Source organism: Carcharhinus amblyrhynchos, chromosome 24, assembly GCF_965287045.1.
Source record: "Carcharhinus amblyrhynchos chromosome 24, sCarAmb.v2.hapA, whole genome shotgun sequence".
NCBI classification, from domain to species: domain Eukaryota; kingdom Metazoa; phylum Chordata; class Chondrichthyes; order Carcharhiniformes; family Carcharhinidae; genus Carcharhinus; species Carcharhinus amblyrhynchos.
In genome coordinates this window covers 26,282,560-26,298,128 of record NC_137347.1, presented here as the reverse complement: position 1 = coordinate 26,298,128, position 15,569 = coordinate 26,282,560, and the positions used below count along the sequence as shown (strand labels likewise).

General features: G+C 41.4%; 1 protein-coding gene across 3 annotated transcripts in view; it reads left to right on the top strand.

The window, feature by feature from the left end:
* The window catches only part of LOC145357905 (cAMP-dependent protein kinase inhibitor alpha-like), a 98,701-nt gene that overhangs the window by 24,753 nt on the left and 58,379 nt on the right, over positions 1-15,569 (top strand). For all 3 annotated transcript variants that reach the window (XM_080211467.1, XM_080211468.1, XM_080211469.1), the window contains exon 2: positions 7,128-7,230. The gene's annotated coding sequence lies outside the window, so the exon portion shown is untranslated. The remainder of the gene's footprint in view (positions 1-7,127; positions 7,231-15,569) is intronic.

Genomic DNA, 15,569 nt, shown 5'->3' with positions numbered 1-15,569 from the left:
AATTTTTATTAATGATCTGGATGAGGGTATAGTTGGGTGGATTAGTAAATTTGCTGATGACACCAAAATTGGAGGTGTGGTAGATTGTGAGGAAGGGTGTCATAGTCTGCAGGGAGACTTAGATAGGTTGCAGAGCTGGGCCGAGAGGTGGCGGATGGAATTTAATGCGGAGAAGTGTGAGGTAATTCACTTTGGTAGGAGCAACAGATGTGTCGAGTATAGGGCTAACGGGAGGACTTTGAATAGTGTGGATGAACAGAGGGATCTAGGTGTGTGTGTACATAGATCCCTGAAAGTTGGGAATCAAGTAGATAAGGTTGTTAAGAAGGCGTACGGTGTCTTGGCGTTTATTGGTAGGGGGATTGAATTTAGGAGTCGCAGTGTAATGTTGCAACTGTACACTACTCTAGTGCGGCCGCACTTGGAGTACTGTGTGCAGTTCTGGTCCCCGCATTACAAGAAGGATGTGGAGGCGTTGGAGAGGGTGCAGAGGAGGTTTACTAGGATGTTGCCTGGTATGGTGGGGAGGTCCTATGAGGAGAGACTGAGGGATTTAGGGTTGTTTTCGTTGGAAAGAAGGCGGCTAAGAGGGGATCTTATTGAAACATATAAGATGATTAGAGGTTTAGATAGGGTGGATAGTGATAGCCTTTTTCCTCGGATGGAGAAAGCTAGCACGAGGGGGCATGGCTTTAAATTAAGGGGGGGTAGCTACAGGACGGATGTCAGGGGTAGGTTCTTTACCCAGCGGGTGGTGAGGGATTGGAATGCCCTGCCTGCTGCAGTTGTAAATGCGTCTAGTTTGGGGGCGTTTAAGAGATCTCTGGATAGGTTTATGGACGAAAAGGGATTGGTATAGGCTAGTGGGTCATTGTTTTTGTAACTGGTCGGCGCAACATCGTGGGCCGAAGGGCCTGTTCTGTGCTGTAATGTTCTATGTTCTATGTTCTATGTTCAAACAACTCCCAGAATGAGCGTACTGGCATTTTACCACGTTGCCACTTTGCACTGTCCTACTGAGTAGGAACAAAGGTCAGCATTAAGTAAATTGGATATTTTTGCAGCTGTATTTTCTAGATCACCATCTCTGGATTTCTCCTTTTTGGCTCCTGATTCGCAAGATTTTTTTGTCCTCAAACCTAAAGTAGGCCCATCCAAGTTGAAGTTTCCTTCTTCCCTGATACTTTTCTCAAGTCTTCATGTATACATATATCTTCCCACAGGTGCCTGTAGTATAGGGTTGTCAATTCTATTTAATCATATTCCTGGAGATGGCAACACATGACCACCTGGCTCCAACTGTCCCACTCCCACTCCCCTGCCATTGACTGCCAACTTGTCCATTCTCAGGACAATGCCAGGAAATCGAATAGGGTGATTCTTAATTGTCAATCGTTCACCCTTGTTTTCCGTGTCCATTAGTGAAAAAAATTCTTTGCAACAGCAGTGTTCCAGAGATTAATCTTCTTAATTCCTGAAGACTCCAGGGCAATGCTAGAGTACTACTGCTCAGTAACATACTGAGAAATATGTGAGTTAGGCCTGGCTCATAGTACAGTGAACAAAGAAAGTTGCAGCACAGGAACAGGTCCTTCAGCCTTCCAAACCTGTACTGACCGTGCTGCCTTTTTGAACTAAAACTCTGTACCCTTCCAGGGACCATATCCCTCTATTCCCATCTTAATCATGCATTTGTCCAGGTGGCCCTTAGAAGTCACTGTTGTATCTGCTTCCATTACCTCCTCCAACAGTGAGTTCCAGACACCCAACACTCTCTATATATAAAAAAAAATCTCATACATCCCCTTCAAATCTTGCCCCTTGCACCTTAAACCTACATCCCTTTAGTAACTGACTCTTCCACCCTGGGAAAAAGCTTCTGAGTATCCACTCTGTCTATGTCCTTTATAATCTTGCAGGCTTCTATCAAGTCACCCCTTTACCTCCATTGTTCCAGTGAGAACGTACCAAGTTTCTCCAACCTATCCTCGTAGCTATTGCCCTCCATATCCGGCAACATCCTACTAAATCTTTTCTGCACCCTCCAAAGCCTCCACATCCTTCTGGTAGTGTGGTGACCAGAATTGAACACATTCCAAGTAAGTGAGAGGATAAGCAGATAAATATGTAGGGATATGGGAGTAGGGCCTGTGTGGGATTGTGGTCGGTGCAGACACGATGGGCTGAATAGCCTCTTTCTGCACTGTAGGGTTTCTATGATTCTATGCAGTCTAACTAAGGCTCTATAAAGCTACAACATGATTTGCCAATTTTTAAACTCAATGCCCTGGCTGTTGAGAGCACCTGAGAATTGTTCCAGAAACACAGCATGTATCAAATCGATGTAAAAGAAACCCCATCTTCCGTGTTGAAAGCCATTGCTCTTCAATTGACCTGATTCTTGACCTTGCTGCTGCGTGTACTTTCCTACCAATTGCAATGTTGTTTTGTTAACTGCAAGAGCTGCTTGTTAGCTGTTTTGCTATGAAGCAACACATAGTCAGCTTCTTTGAACTATACTCCAACCCTCTAGCTATGCCTGTTTCTCTTAGAATATTTGATTTTTGCCATCAGTGCAGTATCCCCTCTGGGCATACTGCTGTATTTGCAGATTTTGGAGCAGGAATAGGATTGAGGTGACACTGGGATTAACAAGCCTCGAGTTGCCCGTCAAGCTCTGGGATTTGAGTTGGGAGAAAAATGACTAGCGTAACAAAAAGGGATGTTATTTCTTTGAATCTTTAGCCAGATAAATATTGGAGATACGACAAAGGTTAATAGACAAGCATCAATCATTGGGCTAATTAGAGCATGTTTGTTTTCAATTGGCACGGGAAGGTGCACACTGCAAGAATGGACATGTTGGACACAGCTCAGTGGTTGGAATTTTGTTTCCCCCCCCCCCCCCACTACCTCCCCGGTCAACTTTCTCCCCAGTGATTTGCCACTTTGTTCCCAGAGCACTTGTGGGAGTGAGTAAAGGCAGAGCAGTTAAGGTCAGGATTCAGAAGGTCAAAATGAGAAGTGGACAATTAGAGGGTGAAGGTCATGTGATGAAACCTCCTCCAGTATTGACAGCCTGAGGAAGCACCCAGACGGACATATACACGTTCAGTTATGACACACCCTTATTCTGCCAGCCATGTGTATTGAAACGGACCAGCATATCCAGAGATATTTGAAAGGACCTGGAAGTAGAGTATAGCATTTCCCGTGAAGCTGACAGTGAACTTGCTGCAGTTCGACAGTTAGAACGAAAACATTTTTCATGGGAGGAACCGTTCTGTCAAATTCTGAAGGTGATGGTTGTGCTTAACTATCATATCATTGGGTCCTTCCAAGCAAGAAAAGGAAATATCTGCCAAATTTCTGAAAAACCTAGTGCGTAAGACCTTAATTTTGAGGGGGTGTATTTTTAAAACACTGCATTTTGAGAATGAGATGATTGGGAACAGCCAATTTAAAAAGTACAACAGTTACTCCATTTATGTATTGAAGACATTAATCCAAAGTTTGACAGTTTTAATACTGTGATAAACTGCAAGTTTTGGAGTTGAACACACAAGACTGTACCTTCTATCATCCTTGTACAATGATCTAAAGCAATACCAGATTTATATTTTATTGGAACTACAAAAATAAATCCCCACCCCCCTTCCAACTATAAAACTAAATCTATTTAACTTGTGTTTCTTGTAGTCATCCAGCTGTACTGCTCAAGCCATGTTACTTCCAGTTTAAATATGGGAAGCATTCAATCTATGACTGTGCGGCTACTCACTGATTTTACATTCATCTGGTAATGATGTTTACTTCTAGTTTTATTCCCAGCCCTGTTGCCATTGCAATGTCATCTGTCAGGGCTGCAGGCATCCTCCTCAGTTGCTGGGCTTTCCTCTTCAACCTCCTGTTCAATAATGAATTTTCTTTTTGTTCTCAATAAACACGTTAAATTCAGCACTGTGCTCAATTTACCTGGCAAAAACTTAAATTGAAGGAATGTAACCTGCCTGCACTCTGATCCAGGCTTGACAGCTAGTTCCCTCCAGCTGTGACCTTCTGCTCAATCCTTCCCTCCCACGAGCAACTCGAAGTGTTGACCTTCCGTTTCCACCACACTGACCTTGAACACTCTGGCTTAACTACCTCTCGCGAGTGCTTTGGGGCTTGGAATGGCAAATCACGGGTGAGAGGAAGGGAGTGGAGAGAGCTAAATCCCGACCACTGAGCTTGATGTATTTACTTAACTGAACTTAAAAGAAGCTGTAAGGAAGGTCAGTTACCTGTGGGTTTTAGACTGATGGAAAAAGATACACTTGCAGCAGCTGGGAATGATCCAACTCTTGAGCCAGCGATTTGAGAGCATCTGTCTGGTCTTGTTGTCTTCAGGGTGTCATTGCTATATTTGTCCTCCCATGGTTTAGCCGTTCTTCTGTGCTTGACCTCGCTTGGATCCAAGTCCATACGCACACCAATACCTCCAGCAGCTGGGTAAAAGAAAGAAGGATGTATACTTGTACAACATCTTTCAAAACCTCAGGATGTTCCAAAGCACTTTACACTTTGGAAGTATAGGCATTGCAATGTAGGATTTGAGCTTTTGAATGAGAGGATTGCTGCCTGGTCCTTTTTTAATAATAATCTAATAAAGTACATTCATGATATTTAAGCAATATAAATGGAACTGAATGTAATGCATCATAATGATTCATGATCATTATGAATCATGATAATGCAATCCAATAATAATAATCCATGCCAATGCAATTTGGGACAACTGAACTAAACCTATCTGAATATCCCCCTTTTTATTATGAACCTGTCACTTACTGTCCTCTTTCTTATTGCCCTGAAGATCTCAGTTTGTAATGTTAGTGCCACATCATTAATGGCACCATTTGCTTCATTTCTGCTATGTTTTTGGTTTAATTTATTGTCACATGTAGTAACATTACAGTGAAAAATATCGTTTCTTGCACATTATACAGAGGAAACATACTGTTCATAAAGAAGGAAACAAGAAAATGCAGAATGTGGTGTTACCGTCATAGCTGGGGTGTAGAGAAAGATCAGCTTAATGCAAAGTAGGTCCATTCAAAAGTCGGACAACAGCAGGGAAGAAGCTATTCTAGAGTCGGTTGGTATGTGACCTCAGACTTTTGTACCTCCTTCCCGAAGGAAGAAAGTGGAAGAGAGAATGTCTGCAGTGCATGGGGTCTTCCCTGTCTACGCTATGGGAAGTGTAGACAGAGTCAATGGATGGGATGCTGGTTTGTGTGATGGATTGGGCTACATTCACAACCTTTTTGTAGTTCTTTGTGGTCTTGGGTAGAGCAGGAGCCATATCACGCTGTGGTGCATCTGTAAAAGTTGGCATGTCAGCTACGACTCTCTCCAAATTTCCTTAGTCTTCTGAGAAAGTAGAAGCTTTGGTGGTTCCTGTATCCAGAATTTGTTCTTTAACAGATCCAGAGGTTTTGCAACATTGTTCAGTTTTTGTCTTCCTACCAGTTCCATTCCTTATTTAAATGCTCTGTGCCTTTGCTCTTTAGTTTCTCCACTAGCCATCCAATATCCTCTAATGCCCATAAGCAATGCCACAGGGAGATGATTATTGCACACGTGACAAGACCGTTTCAGCAATCACAATCTGAAAGGGATCAATTTATACTAGGGAATAAGAGAAGTGCATATACGGAGGAGAAAGAATATCCCAGGAAAGGCTTTTTAAAATTGAGGTACTGGAGAGAGACACAAAATTGAGATAAAGCTAGACAGAGAAATACAGAAACAGAAAGACGGGGAGAGAGAGAAAGAGAGACAAACAGAAATATAAAGTGATAACAAAAGCTAAAATGAAGGTTAAATCAGTGAAAGGAACAAACCAGAAGTGAAGATCAAAGCAGAAAGCAAAGCGATTTTTGAAAAGGACAAAAATGATCATCATTTGAGCAAATATTACATAAGGAAAGTTTTTGCTAATATAATTCTGTATTAGCACATTAATCCATACTGCACATTAGTCTATACTGCGCCATGTAAAGATTGGATTTTGGTAGCCCATGTTAGAATTCATCAGGGAATAGTTCAAAGAATTTTTTTAATAATTCATTCATGGGATGTGGGTATCTCGGCTGGGTCAGCATTTATTGCCCATTCTTAATAGCTCTTGAACTGAATGATATGGCGTGGTAAGCTAGAGGGCAGTTGAGGTTCAACCACGTTTCTTGGGACTAGAGTCACATGGAGATAAGGATTTCCTGCCTTGGAATGTATTGCTGGAGGAGGTGGTAGAAGCAGATACAATAGTGATGCTTAAGGGGCATCTTGACTGATACATGAATTGGCAGGGAACAGAGCAATATGAACCATGTAGAGGCAAAAGGTCTTTAATTTAGAAAGGCATTGTGTTGGTGCAGGCTTGGTGGGCCAGAGGGCCTGTTCCTGTGCTGTACTGTCCTTTGTACTAAAGGATGTTAGTGAACCAGATGTGAGTTATTGACAATTGACACTTTTTTGCATTTCAATTCCACCATCTGCCATTGTGAGATTCAAAGCCAAGTAACCAAAGGATCACCCTGGGTCTATGGATCACCAGTCCAGTAACAACGCCATTACGTCACATCCACATCATCAGAGCTGAAATGTATTTTTGAACATGGTGGCTGCCATTTGAATACAACTGGCATTCCAATATGTGCACTGAAAACATTTGAAAATCTTGGGTTTGCTGCATTTCTGTAAATTGCAATCATAGAAAGCAGTGTTGGAAACCTGTGTGCAAATCCAAATGTTGGATCAAACCAGCAACTAGCTGCTGCAGAGAATCCTTTTTCAAATTTACAGATTTGTCTTAATCATATCACAATTGACGATGCAAGAGTTAATATTACAAATATGTCCATCGTTGACTCTAAAGATGTGTTGTTATTAGTGTATTGGTGCAGCAGTACACCTTTGAGGATTTCTCATACACTCGTTGCACAGTTCATGATTGTAAAATGGTACACTGCAAGAATAACACATTAAAGAATGAAGGTAAGAAAAACAGAACTGAATGAAAAGAAACTGTATCAGTGGCGTCACTTCGTTCCACTAACAATTTTTCTATCCGACTTCTTTCACAGGCTGGGAACTGTTGCTATAAAGATGGAAAGAGTTTAATCTCAGAGCATAACAGATCGGGACAGAGTCACTTTGGAGAGTTCAGAATCGTGAATCTGTGAGGAGGTAGATTGTGATTTTTCTCAAATTGGATACTTTGCTCAACTGAAGAATTCTCAAAAGACACATTTGGAACGAAGAAATGGAGGGTGGGGAGGGGGAACAAATACTTGTTACATTTTTAGTTTCACTGAATGGTCTTAGCATAATTGCCCATTGTCCCGACAGTACCCTTTCAATAACACTAACCTGTATTTTATATGGTGCCTTTTGGTGTCATGAAATGTCCAATGGCACTTAATGGGAGGGAGTCAGATAAAACAACGTTTTGCACCAAGTCACATGAGATATTTGGGCAGATAGTGAGAAGTTTAGTTAAGTCTTAAGGGAAGGAAACAATGTAGATGGTTGAGGGGCTTAGATATTGACCTAAACAGCTTGGGGTTCAGGCGGCTGAAGGCATGTCCACCAACGGTGCAGCAGTTAAATTCAGGAATGCTTAAGAGGCCACAATTACAAGGATGCAGACATCTTGGAGGGATGTGAGGCTGGATGAGATTACAGAGATGACATGGAGGGATTTGAAAATAAGGATGAGGATTTTAAAATCAAGGTGTTGTTTAACTGGAAGCAGAATATAGGTCAACGAGCATGGGGTGATGTGTGAATAGGATTTGGTGTGAGTCAGGACACATGATGTCAAGTTTATGGTTTTGCAAAGCTAATGGGGTTATGGAAGTTGATACTTTAAGGCCAGGATAAAATCAACTTAAATCTCCCAGGATAGCATCAAATTTCATTTAATGCCTCAGTCATCCTGTGTACCAGATAATTCTTTTGAACAGTCGGCACCCTATTCAGTTTAATAAAAAAAAACTGATGACTTGTGCTAAATTTATTTATTGTTAACTTAACCATATGCCCTCTGGTCCTCTAAATTCTCTCAGTACAACATTTCTGGTGTCGTTAATCTGCTTTCCAAGACAGGTTTTTTATTTCCTTGCTGCTGTGCAATGTAGTGCTTGAGAGGATTCACATTTTTCCTTTTTTCGATGCACCAGTGCTAGACTGCAAATCAAGTCTTTTTTAGCATTCTGCAGTTGCTTGTTTCTGTTAGTCCTTATCATTGTTCCTTAGACCAAGTTTCCAAGAGACACAATGGAGGAAGTATTTCTCCTGGATGATATGTACATTAACATTATATACATGTTTCATGGTGGTCGCAATAATGATTTTGTGCCCCCTTTCTCTTCTCTCACCACCCCCCTCCCTACTTTATTTTTCCATATGTGTTGTTATTATGAAGTATTACTTTTATTAGTTAATTATAGCAGTGCTGTGCCCACAGTGATAGGGAACAGATTCTAACCTCTGATTTCCCCACACAATGCTTTAACTAGCTCAGCCTTGCCATTGGGAGTGACATCCTTTCTAGTGGAGATGGAGGAATATTGAATATTTATGTAGGTTGTATCTGTGCTGAACATTCTAATTTCCCCAACTTTCTCCTCCTCTCAGTCCTAAAAGATTTACCCCTTATCCTTAGACTGTGATTCCTGGTTTTGGACTACTCCACCATCAGGAAAATCCTTTCTGTATCTACTCTTTTTCAGTCGTAATAGAATTTTATAGGTTTCTAGGAGATCCCGCCCTCATTCTTCTGAACTTCAGCAAGTATAATCCTGTTTGACTCGCTCTCTCCTTGTGCGTTAGTCCTGGCATCCCAGGAATCAGTCTGATAAATCTTTGCTCCACACCCACTAGAGCAAGAACATCCTTCCTCGGATAAGGAGACCAAAACTGCTCACAATATTCCAGGTGTGGCCTCACCAAGGTCCTGTATAATTGGAGCAAGATATTTCAGAAGTTACGGGGAGCAGGCGGGAAAGTGGAACTGATCCACTTCAGATCAGCCATGATTTTATTGAATTGAGGAGCAGGCTTGAGGGCCTAGATGGCCTACTCCTGCTCCTATTTCTTATTTTTGTTCCTGTACTCAAATCCCCTTGATGTGAAGGCCAACATACCATTTGCCTTCTTTACAGTTTGCTGAAGGCAAGCATGCAGGTACAGCAACAGGTGTATGAGGACAGCCTAGGTATTGTTGCAAATTCCCCTCTCAATTTATGACCATTTGGATAACAATTTGCCTTCCTGTTTTGCTACCAAAGTGGATAACGTCACACTTATTATACTGCATTTGCCCCAGTTACTCCACACTGGTCCAAATATATCTCTGTATCGTTCTAACAGCTCACCCATCCACCCAGCTTTGCATCATCTACAAGTTTCCCATTTTTTCTCTATTATTTTTAAATAGTGGGGGTACATTAGCTACCCTCCATTTATAGAAACTGTTAAGGAATCTTGGAAGATAACTAGTATTTTTAGGGCCACTTGCTTAACTACTGAGGTGTAGGTTATCAGGCCCTTGAAATTTATCAGCCTTCAATTTCGTCAAAATCCCCAAACCATTTCTCCACTGATACTGACTTCCTTCAGTTCCTCCCTCTCGTTAAACCCTGTGTTCCCCAACACTTCCAGTACCTTATTTGTGTCCTCCATTGTGAAGGCAGAACCAAGGTATGTATTTAGTTTGACATTTCTTTGTTCCCCATTATAAATTCCCCTGCTTCTGACTGTAAGGGACCTACATTTGACTTCACCAATTTTTTTAAATTCATATACTTATAGAAACATTTACAGTCAGTTTTTTTTTGTTCCCCTCATGCTTACTGTCGTACTCTATTTTCTCATTCTTAATCAGTCTCTTGGCCCTACTGTACTAAATTCTAAATAACTCCCAATCCTCAGGTCTGTTTTTTTTTCTAGCAAATTTGTACGCTTCTTCCTTGGATCTAATACAATCTCTGATTTCCCTTGTAAACCATGGTTTGGCCACCTTTCCCGTTTTACTTTTGTATCAGACAGGAGTAAACAATTGCTGCAGTTTACAATGTGCTCTTTGTATGTTTATCATTGCCCAGCAACCATCATCCCTTATAAGTAACACAATGATCTTGTTTGTATTCTTTGCTCTGAGTTTATCTTATTTAAACCCTTTCTTAATCTGGTCACCTTTGGCCTATCTCTTCGAGAAACGAAAGCCCCCAGCCTGGTCAATCTTTCCTGACTTGTTACCTCTTGGGATGTAAGTCAATAGAAATTTTTTCCAAGATTTTCTAACATCTGACCCTGACAGTGGGGAAAAAAGATTGCATGCCCCACTTTTTGGCTGGGGTAGAAATGTGGTCTGGGTATCTTAGAGAGCAAAATTAAGTAGAGTATGGATTACAATATAATTTGCCTGTAAAGGTAGCAAAATTAAAAGTACTGCTCTTTAATCATTTTAACTAAAATATGTAAGATGCAAAGACAATAACTGGTGATATTTAACAGTTAAGTTGAACGTATCTTAGGTATACTGAACAGTTTTGACCCGTTTATCTCACATGACGAGGATGTACGTTAAGGCAAAGGCAGCTGATTTGTGCTGGGTGAAATCGCTGGAATTGGCCTCTAGGAAACTGGAATGGAAATATGGTGGTTGCTCATTTTAGTTGTGAAATTCAGCTGCAGCGCACCCAAAACTGGGAGACCCAAGGTGTGTCCCAAGTTGGATGTGAACTGGGGCTAAGTACTGTCACTCATTGTACCTCCACAGGCATCTCACCCTTATGCTGCTTTGAAATTCATGTCGCCTACCTCACTAGAAACAGTCCCCTGGCTGAAAGCAGGTGAGGATGGAACTGCAGCAGCCCTCCACAATATTCTGAACAACTGGGAATGGACCGAGGTTGACTACTCTTTATTGTAGATCCGTTTGGTGAGGGGATTCTAAAACTGGTATTAACTTGTCATTTTAGAAAGCAAGGTATTTCAGGTGGCAAACTGATCCGATCCAATTTTGGATATTTTTTCATAGATCTTTGAAGGGGGGAAGGATGTTAGTTCCCCAAAATTGGGTCTTGTTACACCCAGTAAAATGGACATAATCTGGTCCAAGTTCTACTTTTGTCATTTTCAGTAGTTGAGTTGAATTGCTTTCCACAAACCCAAGTATCCTTTGGGTTGGAGTTAAGAGCAGAGTAAAATGAAGGCTTTATTGTGTTTATGAATATGAGTGGACAATATTGAAATACAATGGGTCATAAGAGTCTCAGGCTTTTTGTTCACTTTTTTCTGTTGTTACCACGGTGACTGTACTACAGTTCGCTCTTGCACTTTGGCCTGTAAATCACTGCAGCAGCCACCACCTCTTATCCCTCAGCGTTTTCTGAAATGACATGACATCTGGCTGTCTTTACCAGGCATACGGATTATCTCCGTGTGTTTGTGTGCACAGATGATTCTGTCACTTTTAAATGAGTATATATTTAGAAACAACCAGCTATCAAGCAACACTTGTCAAATTTTCGCAGTTTATGTTCCTGGGGGTCATGTGTGTAACCGGGTGCTAAATAGCTGCCTTGGCTGCAGGCCAACAGCTCCGATGAGTATTTGTACAACCAAAACAAATGCACCCTTCAACAGATTTGACAATTCAGTCATGAGCTTAACATTACTTTGATAAGGTGATTTAAATTGTCACTGTTTTCCACTACAGATAATCAAGCCAAAGTAAATTGTTCTATGATAGCGATTCAACAAAATACCAGGGCTTAAAGGGTTAAGTTATGAGGCTAGGCTGGAGTGACCTAACTGATACATTCACTGCTATTTAAGGGGTTTAATGGGGCAGTGCACAAAAACGTTAGGATTTTTTTTCAATCCAATCTCAGTCCACGCAATGGTTTTGGTAGCGCTACAATTGGTTTCGATGCCTACCTGGCAGGGGGGTGAAACTGTGATCAGACAGGGGACAAGACTGACCCATTGTATGGGGGTGTGTCACTGCCTGGGATCGTGGTTTGCCCATAGTAGGGTAGAGTGAAGGGCCAGGATAACCAACAAGGTTAAATCAAGGCTTTACCTGATGCAACTTTTCAAAACCATCTTGGCCTTTTGGCTAAGATGAAGCGTTAGATCAAGCCTGGGAGGGGATGCAATGTACCAAGTTTGATCGAGTCCAAGGTGGGATGTGTAATCTTGTCTTGTCAGCTTGAATCTGGTTTGTCCCTCATGTGAAGACCATGATTGGGTTAAATTGGAATTGGCTTTTTTGATTAGAAATAAAATACCAATTTAAAAAATTCCCTGGCTTAGGATGGTGGGGGGAGGAATAAAAATAATTGGATCTGATTGCTAATCAGTTAACATTAGATATGAACAGATGGGCAATAATGATTCTCTCAGCGAATAACAATCACTGTGCAGGTGAAGAATGGCTACTGATTGTGAAGTGCAAGAGGATTCATGCTGTCCAGATAGGACCACAATAAGAATCATAGAATCCCTATAGTTAAGAAGGAGGCCATTCGGCCCATCAAGCCTGCACTGACCACAATCCCACCCAGACCCTATTCCCAGAGTCCCACACATTTACCCTGCTAATCCCCCAACACTAGGGTCAATTTAGCATGGTCAATCAACCTAACCTGCACATCTTTGGACTATGGGAGGGAACCAGAGGAAACCCAGGCAGACATGGGGAGAATGTGCAAACTTGCTGTAGACTGTGACCAAAGACAGGAATTGAACCTGGGACACTGGTGGTGAGGCAGCAGTGCTAACCATTGTGCCACCATGTTGCCCAAGAGGAAGGAATAAAGGAAAAAAAATCGGTCAAAACAAATTTGAGGCAGATCCATGGTTGAGTGAATTGAGAGCAATATTGAATTGTTGGGGTTTATTTTGCCAGTAACATTTGATAGATGTTACAAAAATTAAATTAAATCATTTCCAAGGTGAATAGGAACATTAGAAAGGAACAATAATTTTCTGCAAGCATTATTAAAATCTATTTTTTATAACTGGATATGTCACAAATATGAAAGGAAGGGGTGTTTCAGACTGCCTATACCGCATAGCGTAATTATATATCCAGGGATCAGTAAATGATAATTTGACATCAAGCATTCCAAGAGGTGCACTTAATGTTTCTTTTTGTTGTGTGGTATTGGATGAATGTGGACATGTTTCATCTGAGTCCCTGATGCATGTTTACACTTCCACGCTTCACCCTCACTACTGTGCTTCAGACAGCACAGAAGATGGTCCTTTAAATCTCAGAACAATAAAACTGGAAATGTTACATGGACAATTAAAAACTTGGTGGGGATGTGGTGTTTTTTTTCATTGCAGTGGCCAGGGAAATAACTCAGAACTGTTGCCACTGCACAGATGTTACTTCACCAGAAGTTTTTCTCTCTTGATGGAAGAGGTGATTTTTTGCATTGACTCCTTCCTGAATCAATCCAATTATCCAGGGATGTTTGGTGATGAGAATTTAAAGAGATTATCACCTAAAATAACTCACTGCTGATCAGTCAGGCTGAAATGTCTTTGCTCATTGGATAACAAGCACACTTCACATGAGCGTAAACTGTAATGAATGCAGCCCTTTTCTGGGAATCTCATTAGAGGCTTCAATGGATTAAAAGGCAATTGTGAGGTATCGTAAGGATCTTGAGTGTCTGTATATATGCAGACATTGCTAATAAGGACTTGACCGAATCAGCAACATAAGTATCCAAGGCTGACTCCCTGCTTGGTGCAATCAATAAAAAAATTAGTGATACTTGCAATACTTGCCTAGTTATTTCAATTTCCTTTCTTGGGAAGTGGAAAAACAGAATGTGGAAATTTTCCAAGAATAACATTAAGAGTATATTGATCATGTAAATTGTTTCTCTTATGTCACTTTTATTTAATTTTGACTTTTCTGCTGTAATTTTTCTGTTTCTTTATCATAAAATCCCTACGGTGCAGAAGGAGGCTATTCAGCCCATCAGATCTGCACCAGCTTTCTGACAGTATCTTCTCCAGGCCATTTCCCCTGCCCTATTCGTGCAAACCCACACATTTACTACAACTAATCCACTTAACCTACCCATCTTGGAACACGAAGGAGCAATTTGGCATGGTCAATCCACCTAACCTGCAAGTCTTTGGACTGTGGGAGGAAACTGGAGCACCCGAAGGAAACCCACTCAGATGCGGGGAGAATGTGCAACCTTCAAACAGGCTGGAATTGGAGCTGAGTCCCACACCACCATCTCCCCTTTGTAGCATTGTCCTCTGATCTTTATCGCACTTGCCCTTGAAGATGGTGGGTGAACCAACTTCTTGAACCGCTGCAGTCACTGAAGTGTAGGTGCGCCCACAGTGCTGTTAAGCTGCACTGCTAACCACTGTATCATCATGTAGCCCATGATGGTTGACGAAGACAAGGAAATCATCTGAAAAAATCAAATGTAAACTTGTTTCTAATTTCGATTACAATAAGTGAACTGACATTCACATTGGATTTGTTCATGGTAAATTGGATGCTGCATTGTGATAAAGGAGGGGCATTACACTATGCAGCATATAAGTTGGATATCTTTTGGATCACAGAATCTGATAGCTGCAAATAGACATCTTGTGGGTTTGATTATATGTTAATACTATGTAGGTTGGCTGCTAGTAGTAAATTTGCAACTGTTGAGGTGAGAAAAAAACTAGCAAGAAATAACTGGCTTTTTCAGAAATGTTGCTTTGTGTTCCAATAGAAGTGGAAGATTTTGAAGAGTGCCCAGACAGCCTCAAGATCAAGGGGGGGCGGTTTAGAACGGAGTTGAGGAGGAACTTCTTCACTCAAAGGGTGGTGAATCTCTGGAATTCTCTGCCCGTTGAAGTGGTTGAGGCTACCTCGCTAAATATTTTTAAGACGCGGGTTGATGGGTTTTTGATAAGAGAGGGGATTAAGGGTTATGGGGAGAGGGCGGGAATGTGGAGCTGAGCCAAGACAGATCAGCCATGATCTTATTGAATGGCGGGGCAGGCTCGAAGGGCTAGTTGGCGTACTCCTGCTCCTATTTCTTATGTTCTTATGTTTAAAGCAAAATAATTTCCAAGTGATATTTGGGATCCTTGTGTGTTTCCTAACTCTTTCTGATTTCGGAGGTCTGCTTTGCTGAGCCACTGTGGTTCTTATGCAACCAAACATGGCTGCATTATGAGAAGTACTTGATTAGCTGCGAGGCACAATGGGATGTCCAAAGATTGTCCAATGCAAATTCCTTTTCACTGTGCATGAGTCGTCTTCTTCCACACAGTTATCTCTGGCGTCCCTGAAGAATCTACGCTTGGTCCTGTTCTACTTCTCATCTACGTGCTACCCTCTGAATCGTATTAAAATATGTAAGTTTCCACATGTACACTGCAGCACCTGGCTCTTCCTTGCCATCACTCCTCATGATTCCTCCTTTTAACTCTAAAGTTGTCAGGCGATTTGGCCGATGTCCAGTACTGAATGAGCAAAA